The sequence below is a fragment of the Octodon degus genome, unplaced genomic scaffold, assembly GCF_000260255.1.
Source record: "Octodon degus isolate 3935 unplaced genomic scaffold, OctDeg1.0 scaffold00070, whole genome shotgun sequence".
Lineage (NCBI taxonomy): Eukaryota > Metazoa > Chordata > Mammalia > Rodentia > Octodontidae > Octodon > Octodon degus.
Genome location: NW_004524646.1, coordinates 10678198 through 10699285, shown reverse-complemented (window position 1 = coordinate 10699285; position 21088 = coordinate 10678198).

Sequence of the window (21088 nt, the reverse complement as noted above, 5' to 3'; positions counted from 1 at the left end):
TGTCTGTCTGTCTGTCTGTCTGTCTGTGTGTAGGCAAAACAGCTTTCCGGAAGTCGTGCTGTCTTGGCTGCTGTCTGCCTGGGGGTATTTAGCAAAAGGACTTGGGACCCAGCACTCTCCTTTAGCTCAGGGGTTGACACAGTGAGCAGGGAGTGTGACTGGGGCGGCCAGGAACTCACAGCGGGGAGGGGCTTTGGTGGGCTTAGAGACAGGCCTAGGGCTAGGGTTGCAGGTGAGGAGCCTGCAGGTGTGTCCTTCATCTGCAGCAAAGGCTGCCTGGAGGGAGGACCCGTGGCCTGTTCCTAGGATGTCCTGAGGGTACAGAGGTCCAGGTGGGGTGATGGTGGCCAGAAGGGGCATCAGCTGGGGCCTCAGCCCCTCTTCCTCCCGGCTCCTTCTCCCTCTATCTTCCTGGCCTGTGCTGTTCTGTTGGCCAAGCCCTACCTAAACTGCCCCATGGCTGGCACAGTAGCCCTGTGCTTGTGGACTTCAGTAGGAAATTAGGAGGATGTGGTGTGTCTCACACAAGCGGGAAGTCAACAGGGAACGAGCAAGAGAGATCGAAAGGGAGGAAAAAGGAGCAAGCAAGCAGGACTTAACCAAGCAGGTACTTACTCCCTGCAGCAGGCTGGATCATGGTGCCGAGAAGTTCCCATCTTCTAGTGACGTCATAACACAGCACATCTGCCAGGCCTGTGTTTGGGGTGACGGTGGGGAACTCCTGCCACAGTGCCAGCCTGTGAAAGTCCACCACCTCCTGCCTCGTCATGGAGCAGCAGCTGTGTTCTTGGCGTATGTACTCACTGCACTCCACTTTTTATCAGTATTTAGACTGTGCTCCTTGTGCTCCTTGCAAACAAGTTGCTCTTAAAACAGGGTGCTGAGGTACGTGGGCGAGCAGCCGCGCACACCTCATACTTGCCCCTCACCTACTGGCAGGTACCGCGAACTGAACCCAGGGCCTGTGCACGGCACTGCACACCCAGACCTTTTTGTATGTTTCATTTTTGAGTTATGGCTTTGCTACCTTGCTAAGTTGTCCAGGCTGGGCTTGACTTTAGGATCCTCCTGCTTCAGCCTCCCTCTGTGCTGGGCTTATGGGCTGATTCCATCCGATGGCCACTTTCGGCAGCTGGCCAGTGCCGTCTCGCCTGCGTGAGATCACTCTGCAATGTCTGCAAGATGCAAAATCACATACCTGCAAACATCTCCAGACACACCCCTGTGTGCGCGCCATTGTGGGCAGTGCTGATTAGCAAACCGAGAAAGTGAGGCAGCCTCATCACTTATTCTGCTTCCATTGAAGTGATTCTAATGATTGCCATTGATAAAAACCACTGTTCCTATGTACCCGCTGTGCTGCTGCCCTGGGGGACAGAGGGATGTTTGCAGAACCCACTCGAATGCAAGGAAACAGAGGTTGGATGCAGGGTGAGGAACTCGGCTCAGCAGGCAGCCAGGAGCAGAGCTGGCCCAGATACTCAGCAGGGGCAGCAGCCGGGGGCTTCCGATCAGGAGCCACCAGTGCTGAAGAGAGTGAGGTCAGCAGAAGTGACTCACTCGGACCCAAAGCGAGGAGCTGTTCCAGAAGGCCAGGGACTAGAGACTGGCTTACTGGAGCTCTCGCGTCTTCACATCATGGGCAAACTGTCCCTGCCCTGCTTCCCAGCTGTAAAACAGGTCACCGAATCACTCCCTAGCTCCCTGGAAGCCCCACACTGAAGGCTGCTTGGGCAAGGGTGGGAAGCACTGGTGGAAGCAGACTTCCTCTTCCCCTCTTCCTCCTCCTCCTGCTCTACCAGGGCACAGCTAATCCTGATTCGACCCAAAGTTTTAATTCCGCTTTCATTGCTCTGCAAGCAATTTCCTGCTCCCAAGTGCAGCTCTGGCTGAAAACATGGCTGCTTGGGTACGACCGCGGGCAGGTTTTTGGTGACTGTCAAGTCCATACATATCGGTCCATTAAAACAGGCCCCTTAAGTCTCCGAGCCGAGCGCAAGAGTTAAGTCTTTCAACGCACGTGCACAAACTTCCCTGGACGGCTGAGATTTTTCTGCAGCTCTGTTTTTTATTTGTGGATCTCTGCAGTTTACTTTGACGGAGGGATTATTTTTCTCTCTGCCAGCTTTAGCTGATTGATTCACTGCGCCTGCTCACTTTCAGATACGGCCAGAGAAACTGCAGTCCAGGCTTGCGTCTGTATTTAAAAATTGGGAACACAGGATGGGTTTAAGCTTGAATATTTCATCGAGACATTGCATTGTACAAGTAATTTATTTTGGAAATACGGGCCTCTGCCTGGGCAGTGTAGATTCTGAGTCACTCGACGCTCAGACATACTTCTGAATATTAATACTGGGCTGTGCACATTTCGAGATTTCATGCCACCTTATCGCTGCTAGATCCTTAAGTAGCCATGGAGGGAGTAAAGTGAACGCGTCTAGCAGGGTATTGGCTTTCCATGCCATGGCTTTTAACTCATGCAATCTAGACAAGGGAAACAACAACATTCACAATGAAAGACAACTCTGTTAATCACAGAAGATATTGGAGATGAGGCTTGATCATTTTTAGAACCATGGGAGTTATACATATGGAATAGAGTTTTCTTTTGTTGCCAGCTCACAAAAATAAATATTTGCTTGATTTTTATTTTCATCAATGTTTCATCAATGTTTCTTTAAAGATGGAAGCTTCAGAAGTAGGGAGTCATTCCAAAAGACTTAGCCATGTCCAATTCCATATTTAATCAGTGCCTCCTGGTTTGCCAGGCAGAGCCCAGCACCTTGTGGAAGGCAGCGTGCAGACAGGTGAACTTGGGGGAGAAGGCCGTGTGGACTGGAGCTCCACTCGTCAGGGTCACCTCCTTTCCTGGGGCGAATTCCCCCTCTGACAGTTTCAAGCACTTTGTACTTCTCAGCTAAGATATGGCTCTCATTTTAAGCAAGGGAGAGCCTGACAGGAAAGCAGAGTAGGACTGAGACAATGGGTATTTGGGGGTTCAGGTGAGTTCCCGGGGAGAGATGTTAAAGTCATATATCCCGGTGCCCATCGAGGTGAACAGAGACTCTGCAGATATGATCAAGGGTGGGGGGAAGGTCACAGTGAATGAGGGAGGGTCTCAATCAAGTCTGCTAGTTCATATAGAAAAAGGAGAGATGGAGACCCAGAAAAAGAGGAGGGTCTGGGCTCCCAGAAACCGGACGAAAAGAGGAAGGAGCCCACCCCAATGCCCGAGGAAGCCTGGTCCTGCTGTCCCCTTGCTCCTAGCTGGGGTCTACACATTCATGAGGAGAAATCCTGTTTGGAGCTTCCCAGTTTGTGACACTTTGCTGCACAGCTGTGGGAAACTGGTATACACAACACCGGAGTTGTGGCTGGGGCTTGGCAGCAGGGGGTCAGGGTTCGAGGGCTTGGGCTATCCTGAGCTATGTGCGTCCATGAGATAATTTGAGCCGCTGTAAGGCAGGGGTGAAGTGTATTTACCTCCCATGACTGCTCATAGGTAACACAAACGATGTGGATAAAACGCTTATCGTAGATAAGCCACCGAGCGTGGTGCACGTGTGTGAATGTGCTAAGACACACTCATCAGTTTCCTCACCAACGTCGAGAGCTAGGACCTCAGTGGCCAAGGTAAGCTTCAGACCGATCCAAGTTGGTTTGAATCAATAAAAATCACTCCTGTCCTATTTAAACAGGATGTTCATCTTTCTGTCTCTGAAGCATCCATATCTATCCGAGAAGTCCAGTACAGAGGAATGAACACGTGAGTGAAAGTCTAAATCCTTGGGCTCAAACCCAGTGTCTATGGTGTTAATATTCATGTGACTCTGAAAAGGTTACTCAACGTCGTGGAGCCTCTGGTAGCATTGAAGTGACAGGAATCATGGAAACCTCACAGGCTTGAGGGGCAGATTGAAGAGAGAGGCGTGGTGAAAGGCTTATTCGGTTGTAATGTCCCAGAAATTGCTGGCTGTGATTGGTGGTAGAACTTAGCATACAGCGCAGGGAAAGGTCTACCATGTAGATGGTGATCAATCCAGGCAATGCCTATTAAATTGAATTGAACGGTCTCAGGGTGATGTCCACCTAGTCATTAGGAGGTCTAGGCATGTGACTCTCCTGTCCACAAGCCCTATTGATTCTGGTGGGAACATTCTGTGATGGGTGGATGAGCAGGCCCTACCCAGAGAGAAGGAGGTGGATATCCAAATGTAAACACATGAATTCCTGGTGAGAGGCTGGCAAATAATCGGGTTCCCTGAGCGACTGGAATGTCTGTACATGGGCTGAGCTTCTTCAGCCTTTTCAAAAAGTCACGCTTTGGATTAGCCCAGAAGGGCACATGGCGGCGCGGTGGCTGGGGTGGAGGGAGGTGCAGGTGAGCTTCCGAAGCTCGAGAGAGCCCAGAAGGCCACTTGCCAGGATGTGCTCAGAGCAGAAAGCATTTCCTGTCCTCCTCTTGGCCTCCTCACCCTTCCCAAACCTCCCCTAGTCGTCCTTCTAAAGCCCAGGGGTTGGGGCCAGTTAGCCTTTACAAATACCAGTTTCATCATCGTAGCTTCCTAGAGATTATGTTTTTTGAGCAAAATAACTGAAGCAGAAACCTTGAAAACTTTAATTATCATGGGCTTGTACTGTTGGCTTTGTTTAAGACCAGATCCTCAAGGCAGGGAATCTCTGGGGCAATTCTGAGGGTGTAGGCGGCGGGTGATGCCTCTTTTGTGTGTCTTAGATTCTCCAAGTCTGCACCGGCCACAGCAAGCCCCAGGGCTCCACGGCAGAGGTGAGCTGCCACCCTGTCTGGCTGCATCCTGGGAATTGTTCAGGGGAGCAATGAAGACCAACAAATAGGCAGGATTTTGATGCAGGTGGGGCCCTGTAGCCAGCCAGCACCCACCCACACCCTGGATCACAGACGGGTAGTTCACAGCTCCATGCAAGGCAGAGCACACTTCCCACTAGAGGCTGGCCTAAGCATTAGCTATAAAATTGCTGTCAAAACAGCCAATTCTTATAGCAGGAACCAAACAATAAATTTGGAGCCAGACAGTTATCTCCTCAGGAAGGGTCTTTCCTTCATCCTGCAATTCCACCATAGCCCTGGCCTGGATGGCCTGCTGGACACTCCACCAGGGACTCTAGAATAAAGCGACCATCTCTTCCACTGGCCCTGGTTGGGCTTACCTTCCCCTTCTTCCAAGCGGTCTCTGGCCATTCCTTTCCAAGTGTTACTTCCACACACTTGTACATGCTCACAAATATCACATGCAGTTACATGTAGGTTTGGAAGGCAGTGAGATGGAGCCCTAGACACGCAGGCTCCTCCTTGAAGCCCCGTGCAGAGGACTTCCCCTGCTGTCCTGGTACTTTTTCTGGCACTTGGCTCCACAGTCTGCATTGCCACCCAGAGAGCGCCCAACACTGACCACCTTGTGGCCTGTGTCCCTCAGCCTGGGGCCTCTCCTACTCACTGTGCCCGTCCATGGCCTGACCTGAGGCTGACTGTGGGTCCTTGTCTCTGCCTTTGACCTTGATCAGCCCTGTCCCTGCACGCTGGGCAGAAATGCCTCCCTTGGTCACATCCACATCTGCCCCTGCTGTCGGGCATGGCCACACCTTGGGCAGCAGCTCCAGAGGTCCCAGGGACACATTTATAAAGTGGGCTGACCACGGCTCCCTGGCAATCGACAGCTTCCCTGGGGACAGGGCCTGGGACAGCATAATAGAGTGTTACCTCTTCACCCTGGCTAATTCCTTCCGCCTCAAGCCACCTTGTCCCAACTTCTCATTCCTGGAATCCATGCCTAAGTTCCTCCTTCACATCAGGCGGGTGAGTGCTCCCCTCACTGGCCCCTACCCCCAATATCCACCATGCCCCCTCTTCCTCACCTTGATTGTATTCCAGACCTCCAACTATGGTAGGAAATGGTGCCATATCCCACAAGTATTCTTCTGCCTTTTGCACCGTCTGTCTGTCGTGCAACAGGCTCTGTCCAATCCTCCCCATGTCTCCCATCACTTCCTGAATCAGAGACAGTGCTCTGCAAAAACCTAGGGCAGCAAATGCTCCACAGAATGGATGGGTGTGGTGACCCAAAAGGCCCTTGTAATGCTGGCCAGAGTACATGGTCCTTATAGACTGGGGACTAAAGTCGCCGTGGGTGGAGGTCACATAAGCCACAATGGCTTGAAACCCTAAGGAGGTTGTGTGCTGAAGCTGATGGGTCACTCCCACCGAGACTCCTGCTATTTCTTTGGTTAAAATACCTCAGGCTACCATGCCTTGTTTTCAGATCCATGTTGAGAAGTGGCCACTCCCTTGTCTTCAGTTGGGGGCTGAACCCAAGGGCTCTGCAGAAGGCTACGTCCCCAGCCTTGTTTTTTCTATTTTGAGACAGAGTCTTACTAGGTCACTAAGTTGCCCAGGCTGAATTTGTACTTGTGATCCTCCTGCCTCAGCCTTCTGAAATACTGGGATTGCAGGCAAGCTAGAAGCCTGTCTTCAAAAGTCAGCAAGCCCCCACGTTCTCCATGCTGAGATGTGCGCACGTGGGAACGGGGCCGTAGGTAGTGACAGGGTTTGAAAGTCACACTTCCGGAGGCGCGGTCACAGTAGGGGTAACAGCCAGAAGCTTCACCCTACTTCAGTGGTCCTTCATCCGGGTGCCCTGAGCAGCTGCCCTGCGCTCACGGAGACCGCGACCAGGACGCTGCCCTCCCTGCTCTTGGCGCTTCGCACCCCTTTGTTTTGGTTCCACCTGGAGAAGACCTCCCAGGACGCATCCGCACCCGCCTCCAAGACGGGGGGGGGGGGGGCATCTGCGCAGGGCCTCGCCGGGTGGGGTCGCAGCTCCGCGCAACCGAAGTGAGTCATCTAGCGTCACTGACTTATTTAGAGCTATTTTTCTGTATGTTTTTTTTTTTTTTTTCTTCCTTCAAATTGCAGCCTCTGCTGAAAAGACCCTCGGGCACAGAGACAATAACATCATTCATTAAAATATTTAAATCAGCTGCAGCAGCAGTAATGACCAAGATAAAACCTTGAAGCACAAATTGGCTGTAACAGAGCCACCTATTTTGCCAAAGGGGGCCTGGAACAATCTGGATTCAGGGTGCTGGCAATGGTGAACCCCCGTCAGTAGACTGTGCCATAGACCAGCGGGGGTCCTATGTTTCTCTTTGGGCTGACCCTCTTTACTTATTTCCAAAGATCACCAATCTCAGGGTTTAATAAGACCACTGCTTTTTTGTGCCAGAGATAGAATTCTTATACAAGAAACTGTAACTTGAGCTAAAACAATTTTGCCCCATTATCTGATAAAAGTATGACAAACAGTAGTTGTTTCTAATTTTTCCTACAAAGATTAAATTTTGCCATACCTCCTAAAAGCGAGTAATTGCTGGTTGATCGAATCTGGGATGAGAACAAAGACCCTGATATGTTTTGTTTGAGAAATAAATTCAACTTGAAAACCAGAAACTATGGGAAAGTGCTCTGGACTTGGAAGTAATATGGGGGTGAGGGAATGGGGGTGATGGTGGTGGGGAGGGTGGGGGGCATCTTGTGAAATGGTTAAGAGTAAAGTTTTTGGGAAAATAGTGAGTGAGTGGATATGTCCCCCATAAATGTCTTCTAGCTAGTCTGCCATTAGTGAGTGGTTTAGAAATCCCTGGGGAGGAAACCTCCTCTTCAGGATGACGGCACCCGGCGGTCTTGCTGGGCCCTGTGAGGGGCTGAGGTACGTGGCCCGGGTTTCTGTCTCCCGGTGAACATCCAACTTCCAGCCCACTGGCTGAGGAGAGAGGCCAGGGTGTGGCCCTCACCCCCAGTGGCATTTCCAGCGGGAGCCCTGTCCCGCTGCGACTGCACATTCCCCGGGTCCCAGCTCACACACGTGGCCTCATCTGCAGGGTCCTGAGGACATGGCCTCTTGTCCTTGTGGTGGTGGCTCCTCCTTGTCATTAATTCTGGTTTTTTTCCTGGTGTCCTTGTTTGGCTCCTTAGCAGTTCTGTGATGTGCTTTACTGACTCCCTTACGTGAAGACCTTCAACACCTGGTTGCTCCTTGGTCCCTCCCTCCCTCCCTCCTTGCCGCTGTGCATTCTGCTCAGCCTGCCTCTGATTGCAGCCTGGAAGGATCACACTGGCTTGCTTCTCTTCTTCCCTTCCCTTCCCTTCCCTCTTTCCTTCCTTCCTTGCTCCTTTCTTTTTCTTTCTTCCTACTTCTGCAGTCTTCTCACCTTTGTATCCTTACCTTTAGACACAGAGAGGCAATTAACTTATTTTATGGAGTTAGTCCATGTAACTTTGCACAAATGTGACCCAGGATATGACGACGGCAGTCCATCTGGCCCTGGAGGGAGGTGGGCACCTCAGCCTCAGGAATGCCAGCCCTTTCCTCAGGAACTCCTCCTTTGAGTCTTATGGAATCCAAGGAAACTTCACAATGCTTGGTCTCCCCCACCTCCCACCATCCCATTTTAAAAAGCACTGTATAATTCATAAACTATCTGCCTAAATAAATGTTTATCTGAGCACCAGGCAAGGAGCCTTCAGTATTTCCATGGGAAATGAACGAATCATTATTTAACCTTTGATGAATTATTATTTATGTGACTCAAACAAGCCAAGAACCCACCTACTTCTTCCTCCCCCCTACAAGGAAAATCAAGACAATCCCCGCCACTGTCCATCTGCCAAGCCAGTCAAAGGAACAAGGGCTCAGGCTGTAGTGGCTCCTGCGGGGAGGTGGACTCAGGTCAAAGCCAGTGACACAGCCCAGCTCGGGCTTCACCTGGGGTCAACAGCACTAGATGGCTCGTCAGGGCAGCAGGGCCCATGGGCAGTCCTCAGGCAGGATGCCACTGTCCACCCTAGACTTCATCCAGATAATGAGGCGAATAGCACATGTCCCCATGGCTCACTTTCTGGTTTTGCATTTGGTTTTTTGACCAAGGCTCTCACTACCTGGCTGACCTTGAACTCAGGCAATCCTTCTATCTCGGCCTCCTGCGTGCTGGGATTACACGGGGATCACTCCACACCCAGCAGTTCCTTTTTTACCTTCTAGTTTTTTTCTTCAATTTAGAAGAACAATCCATAGCATGTAGCAGTGTCTGCTCACCAAGCCTAGAAAAGCAAAGCTATTTGGGAGCAGAGAAAAGAGGATGGAGGAAAGCAGAGCCTGCACTGCGTGCAGGCAGTGCCCAGGCGGGCGCTGAGCCTTCAGGCCCACAGTGGCATGGGGAGCAAGGGGGCAGTGGAGGCCGTCGGTTCAGGGCAGTGGGTCATGCTGCACGCTGGCCTGCCTGTGGCTCTCTGTGCAATTATGACCCCAAGCAGCGGGCACGTTCCCCACTTATAGACTAGTATGGACAAGCCTCACTTTTCTTCTAAAAATAAAATGCTTTCTGAGGAGGCATGGGAGGCAACAGCTCAGGGAGCACCCTGCCTGTTGTCTCTTGTCCTGACAACCTCCTCGGAGCATCCTCACCCCCCAGCTTAGGACCTCAGGGCCTGCGAAGGACAGCGCACTTCTCACTTCTGCCACTCGAGTCCCTTGCTAAAATGTTGCCCTGGGTACCGGGCACATGCCTGTAATCCCAGGTCTTTGCTCTTTGAGAATCTGAGCCAGGATGATCTCAAGTTCCAATCTAGCCAGCGAAACTTACCGACTTAGCAAGACTAGCTTAAACTAAAACTAAAACTAAATAAATAAAAAAGGCTGGGAATGTAGCTCAGTGCTAATACCCTGGGCTTAATCCTCAGCAACGCCAACTGCCTCTCACTCTGCACTGCTAACCTTCCGCAGAACTGCCTGTCACAATTTCAGTGACCAATGCATTTGCTCTGAAGACTACCTTGTAGGCTTGCAGGGAGGAAGCGCGCTGTGATGCTGGAGCATCCCCACCTCCCGCACTCACGTGCACGTGTGCTGTGGACTTCCAGTGTGCATCTGAGCACAGGGCTGGCTCCCTTTGTCGTGAGAAGAAAGGCAGTTAGGTTCTGTAAACACCCATGTGTTATCAGTGCGGCGTGTGTTCTGGCTAACCCTACACCCTTAAAAGCACCTTAATTTGAAATAATTCAGGGGCTAGAAGGGTTATAGCGGGGCCTGCTCTCAGGATCGGTGCTGACAGCTGTCAGTGTGCAGGCGCCCAGGCCGGCCTGGACCTGATCAGCAAGGCAGAAGCCGGCATGTTTCCTTCACTTTGCGGTAGCTCTGTGTGACCCAAGCAGGTCTGCTCTCCGCTTTCTAACGTTCAGCCTCGAAGGGCAAGGGCCGGGAGAGGACTGCAGGAAGTTATTTCTGAAGTCAGCAGTGATGTGTTTCAGTCCTGGTGGAATGAACAGGGTTTGGTCAGGCAGCAGGTAAGATGGACAGCATTTGAATGGAAGTCCCTAGTGTCAAAGCACGATTAGTCACCAATGCTCAATTCTGTCAGGGAACGAGGGGGTCACTAGGCTTGCACGGCCCACTGCTGCACCGTGCCACCTCATGGGTGACCCAGGGTACATAACGGGCCTGGGGCCCTTCGCCGACTCCACCACCCGCTTCCCTTTCTCTCCCGAGTCTCCTTGCAGAGCTGGTGACCTCTGACACTGGCTTCTTGGCTGCTCTACCTCCCTTGGCCTCAGCCTTCCTGGGGCACTGTCTTAGGCTGTTTGTGTTACTGTCACAAGATACCTGAGGCTGGGAAATTTATAGAGAACAGAAACATCTCTCCCATAGTTCTGCAGGCTGGGAAGCTCACACTTGAGTCTAATGCACCTGCCTGTGAGACTCGTTCTCTGCTTCCAGAATGGTGCTCTGACTGGTACAATCCTGTAGCGGAAGGGAGGAGGGTAAGAAAAGGGAGGACTTCCTCCCTGGAGCCTGTAATCCCATTCATAAAGCAGAGGAACCAGAGGGGAGACAAAGACAAGGACACTGTGGCAGGTTCAGGGCCTGAATACTTGGCTGAGAGGCAGGGCGTGGTGGGCTCTCTCCCACCTGCCCACAGGTGCCGATCAATGATGCTTCTGGGCTGAGCGGGCCGTGGGGGCTGCTGAGGATGGCTCCCCGTCTCAGCAGCCACTCTGTACCTGCCCGTCTGCCTTCTCTGCCCCCAGCGTCAGCCCCATGTGTACTGTCCCGACTCTCAAGCAGGTCTGCTGCACGCTGTGGAGTCCAGAGCCACAGACTGCTGAGCAGAGTGCGGGGGCTCACCCTCTCGGCCTCACAGCTCCTCCAAGCCCGGCGCAGGTGCCAGCTCGCCAGCGCCCTGCCCCAGACCGGAGGCCAACATTGTGCTTCCGGTTTTTCTTCACAATCTGGAAATTATTCCTTCTGACTGAGAGGTTCGAGTCCCTTCTGCTTGTAATAATATTATTATTTATAATTTATGTTCTTAATTTTTATAAATAGGGCTCAGTCACCATAGCAACAGGATCTTCACAAATCATTAAATTAAATAATGAGTAGTCATGATGCTTTGCACTTCTGTTCATTTTCTTATTAAAAAAATCCCTAGATCTCCAAGTTCTTTAAAAATACTAATTAATTGGGCCTCTCCACCAGCATTTTCTGAAGGTGAGGAATGAGGTAAACGCCTTTTATCTCTCTGCTGCTTCCGTCGGAGGGAGGCGGTCCCACAGTGGCGAGCCTGCAGGTCACATGGGGCTGGTGATTTCTCGGAGTGTGGCCTCAGATTCCACAGATGATAGCGGGTGTGAACCCGGCTCCTAAGGCCACCACAGGGCCGTGGAGTCCGGAGGTCACGTGACTCGCAGCCGGGGCCCAGGAATGCATGCTTCTGCCAGCACCTGGCCCTCCTGGTGCGCCTGGCCCGGGCACACGCCGGCCCCCACCTGGCTGGGTTCACAGCCCTGGCAGCCTGAGCACCATTCATGGCCTGAGCTGGCCGTTCTTGCTGTGCGGGTTGTCCTGTGGATGGCAGGATGCTCGGCAGCACCTGCCAGTAGCACCCCTGGTCCCCAGTATGACAACCAAAAGTGTCTCCAGACACGAACAGAAGTCCCTGGGGGAGTGCTGCCACCCCGTGCTGTACCCCATCTTGGAGCCCATGAGACAGGTGAGGCACAGCTTTCCTGCTCTTGTACTATTTGTTCTTGGCCTCTTCATGAGGAGAGTCTCCCCCGTGTTTCGTTACCACTGCATCCCCGGAGGGTCCTGTGTGTGCCGCTCACGGCACCCACTCCCGTCCCAGCACAGCTCTTCCCCTTGGGCCCTTTGCCTTTGGCCTCCTGAGTCACCTCTCGGGCTTTCACCTTCCTTCCAAGGAGTCTAATTTGAATCCTTTCAGGTTCCTTTCCCCCACGTCCCTCTGGAGGCTCAGTGCCCACACAGATGCCATGTGTCGCCAGCGATGTGCGTTCTGCCTGCTCCTTGGAAAGTTTCCTAACACTACGTGCTGAGGACACAAAGAAAGGACCTTCCTAGAGGAGAGCCGAGACTCAAATTCCAAGTCAGCGTACTTGGTGAACAGGTCCTGGGTTACAGGCTGATGTGACGAGTCAAAACGAAGCCAGTGCGGTGACGGCAGCCCACAGTAGCGTTTCAGCACGAGAGAGCAGAAGGGAGCATTGTTTCTACCTGCAGGCATCGGGGTGGATTTGGTGGTGAGGGAAGGCGATGTCTGGCTGGATGGCAGAGAGGGAGGACCCCATGGTAGGTCGAGGTCACTCGGCCGGGGAACGTCCTGCAGGAACGGGGTCGACAAGTGCTCAGTGGGGCCGGAGACCAGCACGCAGGCCTTGCGTGGAGAGCCCTGCGTCCTTAGACCCTTCCCTGAACTTCAGAGTCCTAAAGAGAACAAATGATTGCAACCTCCGGCCATTTGCAGGCGTGGCCCGCACTTCCCGGAAAACTGCAGGAAGACCCTCAGGCTCTCATGGGATGGCTAGGGACAGGGTTAGCAAAGGGAGCTAGTGTGCAAGTCCCTGGGGCCCTGCACCTGTAGGCCCAGGCAGGACGGGGCTTGTCCAAGAGAGAGACTGTGGAGTTTTGGGGAGACCTGGCTGAGCACGCTGCGTGGAAACCCAGCCCTGGGCCCTGGCGTGGATTGCTTCTCTGCGATCTGCTGTCTTATCTGACACTTAAAAGAAATAGCCACTGCAATGGGTTGAGTTGTGACCCTTCTGAATGCATACACTGAAGCCCTGACCCCAGAATGTGAAAGTGTGACCACATTTTACCCTTGCAAGCGATGGGGCAAGATGGGCTTGCACCAGCGGGGAGTGGGCCCTAGCCCAGTGTGACTTTGCTCTCATAAGAAGAGCATAGTGGGATGCACAGAGGTGCCCACGGAGAGAAGGCCATGCAAAGATGCTGGTGGACGTCAAGGGGCTGCCTCTGCAAGTCCAGGACAGCTGGCGGCTCCCCTGGGCCAGAGGAGCAGCCTGGAGCAGACCCTTCTCCCCTCGAGGCTCCACAGCCCCGCCACACCCTGATCTCAGATTTTTGGCCTCCACAATGGAAGGGCAATCTTTTCTGCTGTTTAAACTCTCAGTCCATGGTACTTGGCCCCGCTGTCCCAAACAAAGAATGTAAGCAAGATTATAGGGCTGTGTGAAAATCAGGTAGACCAGCACCCAGGTCAGAAGGTGGGGTCCTGCACACAGGCCTGGGTACCCACGCGGGGTGAGATGGCTACAGAAGGAGGGTGTGAAAGACCCCAGAGCCCAAGGGCCGGGACACAGTGGCTGCCTGTGTCACTGTGAGGACCAGGGACCTGGGGCCACAGCAAAGCGGCTCTGGGCCTCAGCCCCTGCCATAGCCCACCTGGTGGGCTTAACATGCTGCGGAATGATGCTGTCCATCTTCAGCAAAGGAATTCACCACAGTGCAGAGTCACGGCACTCATCTAATAAGTGGTGGCAGGGACTAGGCCGTTCATGTTTGGGCCTCTGGCAGCCTGCTTTGTCTGGAAACCAGGCAGAACCTGGACAACTGTTGTTGATCTGAGGGTGACGGAAGAGAAGTGGAGCAGCGCAGATTCACACCCAGGCCCTCTTCCCCACAGCCTGTCCCCTTTATCTCCTCTGCTCTTCCCTGCTTACCTGGTAGGGAAGACGGCAGGACAAAGAGGAGCAGGAGCAGCTGCCGCCTGCCTAGACCCTCACTGTCCCCTCAGCAAAGAGGCAGCAATAAAGTGCACCCCAGAGCCACTTTCGTTAGCTACATGAGCTCTTTTCAATGAGTGGGCCTTGCAAACCGCCACATAAACACAAGGAAATGAAATGACAACAAAAACTGTCCACGAAGGCTCCGCTGGCACCCAGGTGCTTTTATTTTGAACATAGCGTCTCGTTGTTAATACAGCAATTTACTCTCTGCAAATCCACACCGCATCCCAAGCAGCTTCACCCAGAGCCAGACACGCAACTAATAAGTTCCCATCATCCTGCAAAAAACCCCAAATGAGCAAAAGCCATTTTCTAGGACCTAAACAACAGGATTTTTAACTTAAAACACAATGCCAGCCTAATGAACTAGACAACAAAATAAATAATTATCCAGTGTATCAGTGAGAGAAAGAGAAAGAGGGGTGCATGAGAAGGTTACTCAGACGCATTGTTTGCTCTGCAAAGGGATCGGGCAGGAAGCAGAGCCCGTCCATGGCTTCTGTCAGAGCCCTCTCCCAAGCCACGCGCTAATTGCACACATCCCGTGGAGTGGCAGAGCTTGGGAGTGCAAACTCGCTGAGCGACAGTCATTTCTGTCCTTCTGTCTCTCCATCTCGCTCGGTGTCCTGTGAACCTTTCGCCTGCTCTCTTCCTGAACCAACTTACTGGTCCTGCATGGCCTGGAGTCAAGTGGACAGCACCACGCCCCGAAGCAGCTGCGCATGCGCAGGCAAGCGCCCTGGGGTGGGGGCGGTGTCCTCCTTTGTGCTCCTCCAGCAGGAAGAGTCTCTATCACCATGACTTTGGGTTCCAGGACACGTGTCATCTGGACTCAAAGTCCCATTTTTCTGGACTTAAAAGACACCTTTTATTTTTATTTAGTTTGTGCAATGCTGGGGTTTGATCTTAGGGTCTGTACCCTGAGCTATATCCCAACCTGCCCTGCTCCTCTATTTTAAAAATATATTTGCAGAGTAGAATTTATGCAAAACAAGCCGACTGACATAAAAAGTTGAAACAAGCCCAGTGAGAAGCGGTGTGCATCCGTGCGGGGGACTGGGGGTCCGTGTGACCGACACACGCCGTCTGGTGGCCGTCCCTGCAGGCCCTGTGGAAGTGCCACAGGAACAGCAGGTGTGCTGACCCCGAAGGATGCCGTCCCTATTACCAGCGGTAACAGATTTGATGATGCCGCCAATGAAAGCCGAGTGAAAAATGTTCCCAAGTGGAGCAATTGAGCTCACTTTTCAAAGACTAAGATTCCAGTCCTCAAAAGGATGGCAGCAATTGGCTGGAAGGAAGAGGATTCTGGACACGGGGCTCATGAACATAATGGGGCTGTCACCGTCTTGGAGAAAAGAGCCATACGTCTCTTGGGTGTGTCAATGAATTTCTAGCCAAAGAAATTCACTGGCTGGGAGGAGATAGCTTGGTGGTCCAGATGCCTGCCTGGCAAGCGCGGGGACCTGGGTTTGATCCCCTGTGCCGTGTGCTGTGCTGGGCCCACTCCCGGGTGTACTGAGCTGCAGACGACTGGGCATGGTGGTGAACACTCGCAATCGCAGCACTGGGGAGGCTGAAACAGGAGGATCACTGCTGTAAAAGAAAGAAAGAAATTTCACTGGCACATAGAAGGACTTAGGCTTTGCCGTGTGTCTTGAAGGAGGAAATCCTTTTTCCTCCTTCTCTCCCTTTCTTCTCCTTCTTGGCAGATACCACGCAGGGTGGAGCCCGCGCCTCCAGCCTTGGCCCTGTGAAAGCGATGTTCCTGCCAAGGAGATGACCTTTAGTTGTGCAGATAACGGTGTGAATAGTAAGGGGACCATTACATGAAGGACACATCTAGAACTCTGCTAGTGTTAAAGTAGGCGTGTGTGTGTGTGTGTGTGTGTGTGTGTGTGGGTGTGTGTGTGTGTGTCCTTAACTAAAATTTAAACAGGTCAAGAGGAGAGGCAGAATGGGAGTGATCCTCTGACTCTTACCTTATAGCAGTGGGGAGTTGCAGACACACAGCCATGTGGCCCCCAGTGACGATGTACGCGTGGTCACATTGCTGCTGAAAGATGCATTTCTGCGCATCTTGGTCACTGGTCAGTGCACACATGTATTTAAAACAGCAGCAGCAGCTGGGCCCAGTGTCTGGTGCCTGCAACCCTAGCTACTTGGGAGGGTGAGGTTTGCAAGTTCAAGGCCAGCCTAGAAAACTTAAACAAGACATTGACTAAACAAACAAACAAACAAACAAACAAAACAATAAGAAGCCCTCCAAGGGTTGTGGATGCAGCACTGTGGTAAAGTGCTTACCTAGCATGCTCGAGGCCCTGTGTTCAAATTTAGGCACTGGCGGAACTCAAGCCACAGAACAGTGATGCACCTAAACTTCAGCATTACCTGTTATACTTGGGAGTCTGTTGGTGGCCCGCTTCAGCTGACCAGAGATGAGATCCAGAGCTCTGAGACACCCAAAAGTGAGACAAGGTGAGCTGGGGCTGCAGAGAGAGCCTGGACAGTGGACTGGCCGAGGCGCAATGTTCATGTTCTGGGGAGACTGGACTGGGATGGGGGTGAGGAGCAGGAAGCTCCCTAAACCTGAGCCCTAGCGCTGAGCTCTACCTGGTGACCTAATGGTTTGTAATTACTGAGATAGTAGAAAATGTGGGGCTGGGAGATAGCTCAGCGGTCTAAGGGCCTGCCTGGCAAGTGCAAGGACGAGGGCTTGATCCCTGGTGTCACAGGTCATGTCAGCCCCCCGTCATGCCGGCTACTGAAACCAGGAGTGATGCTGCACACCCGTAATCCCAGAGCTGAGGAGGCTGAGACAGAAGGATCACTACGAGTCTGAGCTGCATAGTTAGACCCTGTACCAAATACATACATTTTTTAAAAAAGAAAATGTCATACACTTGCTCCAAGAACCTTCTCTGTGAACCCTGACAGATAATTCAAGGAGTGGGCCCTCTGCCCCTCCAGTGGGGACCCAGTACATGGAGGTGGGGTGTCTATCAAGGACGGGCTGCTGCAAACTGCCAGCATAGGGCAGAAAGCTCAAAGGAAGGCAAGTGGTGAGTGCCAAAGTTGGCCAGAAGGGCATGGACCTCCACCAGGCTGCAGGAGGACAGGGCGGGAAGTGGGCATGGGAGGCACAGCCGCTTGAGGAGCTGAGCACCGCGGCCAGTGTGAGTATGGGCTTGGAGTGCGAATCAGGTTTGCATCCCTGATCAAAAGCGGGACACCTCACCCTTCCTGAGGCCAGCCTCTGGGGGTGAAGGCAGCCTCCACACTGAGCTCAAGTGAGGACAGGGTAAAGTGGGAAGGGGAAGGGTCCAGCACTACAACTGGCAGTGACAGGTGCTCAGGGAAGCCTCTCCAGGCCTGCGGTTGGGCCTTCAGTGGAGTGAGCAGCAAGCCTGACCAGCTCACAAGGAGCCGAGGTCAGGTCACCACACGGAGACACCCCAGCTCAGAGCAGTGGGAGCAAAGCTAGGCCTCCCCAGGGGCCGGGGCTGGGCCCTGGCTGGGCTGAACTCCTACCGTCTCCATTGCTTCCTAAAGCCTCCACTCTCTGGACTCAGGCCCAAGTCCAGAGCCACATCTCACCACACACAGTCGACGTTGTTAAAAGGGCTGCAGTGACAACCTCACCTTGGCCTTGGCTGAGCGGACACTCTGTCAGTACGGATCATGTCACTGTTTGGCATCTACACTGTTTTATTTAAAATTCAGATTCAGCACAATAAAATCACGCTCCACCCTGATGCCTGGAGATGGAGGAACCTCCGTTCATGTCCCAGTAGAGCTGCAGCAGCCAGACCAAAGGAGGGAGTGTGTTGGAAGTGCTTGCTGTCCACGTCCCCAAAGTCTTAGGGTGACCCTGGTGCTTTCCCCATTTTCTAATGCCTTCCCCTCCTCTCTGCTTTCCCTAAGCTCTGTGGATGTGGAAAGTTTTGGAATCTTTATTTAAAATAATGGCTTTCCAACTGTGTTCCCCTAGGAACTTGATTTTTCTTTATAGTGGGTAAGTATGTGTGCTAGCTAATGTTCATTACTGTACACAATGTTCTAGGGTGGGTAACTTTGTACAGAAAGAGTTGGCTCACGGGGATGGAGGGTCCGGGACTTGGGGCCAGCAGCAGCTCATTTCTGGTAGGACCCTTGGTAGATGGTGCCACCATAGTGGAAGCACATGCAAGAGGGTCGCGTCACCTGGCAAGAGCAGAAAGCCAAGTCAAGACTAGGATCCCACAGGGTTGAGCCTGCCTGTCCCTGGGACTTCCCTCTGAGTTTTTCCTCTTAGAGGCCCTGTCTTCTCAGTCCTGCCACATTAGGGTCAGGCTTGCATCCCAGGAACCCTGGGAGGTCCTGCGAAACAGTGGCCCATCAGGAATATGGGTCACTGGTGCTACTTCTGAGTCTACACAGCCACCCAGAGGAACGTGCTGGTGCTGACACCAAAGCCAAGCCAAGCGACGAGGCCTTCCTTTGTCTCCACGAATGTTCTTCAATGTCTCCAGCTTGTCTGTACTGGAATCTGGCGTCAGTCACAGAGGCAGCTCACCTGGATCCCTCGGCTGTCCGCACTGAAGGCAGCATGGCTCTCGGCCAGGTGTTTTGCCATCTGACTGCTTCTGAGATGCACTCGGCCCCAAGTTTGGGTTCAAAGGCATTGCAACTTTCCGGCACCCTGAGGGAAGCATCCTCTGACAAGTCCCCTCCGCAGCTCCCCGCGACACAGTTGTGAGGCAGTAGACACACAGAAGGAGCTGCCTGCTCTGATCCAGCAAAGCAAAACAAAAAATAGCAATGAGACAGGAGATGGGGCAGGTATTTCCCCAGTAGCAAGATCAGTGACTTTCGGAACTGTGTTTACTCGAGGACAAAATGTTCCCTTAAATACTCCATCATGATTATCTGGCAAAATCTCAAAACAATTTTATTTTTAACACAAATTGTCTTTGGTCAATAAATTCCATAACTGAGATGTCCTGGGGGTGGAGATTTATGATCTGAGCACCACAAACACACCCATAAATCAGGCAGAGAAGGCTTGCAGGTAGCCGACCAGGCACGATGCAGAATCAGAGGGAGGCCAGGGCCCCCGCAAGGTCCTGCCAGTGCTGGCCCAGCCAAGCTTCTGGGGAAAGGACTGAGCTCTCTGTGTTTTGGTGTGCCCAGCCCTGCAGAGATGAGTCCCCACTTCGCCTGTGCACAGCGGTCTCGGTTACTCTTCCCTGGTTGCTGGGACAAATACCTGACACTCAAAATGAAGGAAGAAAAGGTTTATTTAGCTCACAGTTCCTGGAGTTTTCATAGTTTAAAACAGCCCGAATTACATAGCAAGACCTTGAAGCCTTATTTGCTCAGAAGACAGGGTCAGTGCCATCGTCTTCTCGAAACAGCTCCTCTCTGCCCGAGGCGGCCTCAGTCACAGACACTGCCACCCGCACCGCAGGGTCCTCAGGAGAGGCTGGGGCACTGCAATGTCCAGGATGACTCTCTCCACACCTCTGGGGGCCTGCTGGCCTGCGGGGGGCAGAGCGCATGCTGCCAGTGTAACAGTTCAAGCCTCTCTGGCCCCGCCCTGGAGCCCCTCCGTGGTCCTCGCGCTGAGTCTGCCCCACGATTTACATGAGGCTTTAGTGAGACATCTAGACACAAACCCTAACAGAAGGAAAGGTTTATGTAGCTCACAGTTACTGGAGGTTTCAGTCCATACTCAGCTGGCTCCCAGGCAGACTATTTTAAGAGTACCATCTTCCCCAAACATCTCCTTTGCCTGAGGGGGCCTCAATTGCAGATGCCATAGCTTCATGCTACAGGGTTTGGAGGAGAGGCTGGGGGGCCAGCATGTCCAGGATGACTTACTCCCCACCTCAGAGAGGCTGTAGACCGGGATGAGGGGTGAGGGAGAGTGCTAGCTGCCAGCTTAGCCATTCATGCCTCTCTGGCCGTGCCCCTCAAGCCCCACCCTGGTCTTCTGGTCATGCCCCTTGAGCCAAGAGCTGTGCATCGAGCCCTGTCTGCCCCATGACTTACATGAGGCTTTGGGGGAGCAATTAGACATAAACCATGACATTCTGCCCCTGGAACCCCAAAGACTCATGCACATCCCTTTGTCCAAAAGGCATTTTAGTCCATCTCTAAGAGTTGCCAAAGTCCCAACAGTTTCAGAATTGCCGAAAAGCCCAAGTCCCAAATCTTCTCCAAGATCCAAGGCAAACTCTCAACTGTGAGCCCCTGTACAAATGAAGTTAAATACATCCAACATTCAAAGGCACAAGATAAACATTGCCATTCCAAAAGGTACAAACAGCAGGATACCAAGCATTGGGACCAAAGCAAGTCCAAAATCCAGCATGGCAAGCATTAAGTTCTATAGTTCCATGTGGAACATCCGAAGCAGTCTGTGGCAAATCATGAGCTCCATGTGGCTCTGCTCCTGTGGCACTCTTGGTGGTAGCTCCTGTGTCTTCTCTCTTAGGCTGGTTTTGCTCCCTCCTTGAGGTTTCTCTTAGATAATCCATGTTCTGGGCTTTTCCAAACTTCTGACATTTCCGCTGAACAGGCTTCTCACTCATAGCTTCACACACTGCCCTCTCAGGGGCACACTGCCTTGGCCTCCCAGGCCCTCTTCTGAGATCTAGATGGAAGCCTTCTTAACCTCAGAACTCCTGCATTCTGCATATGCCTAAAACCAACACCACATGGATGATACCAAGGTCTGCTGCCAGCTGGAGCAGAAGCCAGGCTTTCCTCTCTCTTGGCTGTAAGGGTCAAGTGCCTGGATTGCTAAGCACTCTGATGCTGACTCCAAGGAACAAATTCTATATGCTGGCGCCATTCCGGAATCTGATATGGTCACTACCTCCATTCTGCAACCCAGTGTGGCCACCGCTTCCATTCTGGAACATGTGGCTCTGTGGATTTCTCCTCAAAGCAAAGTCCTTCCCACTTGCA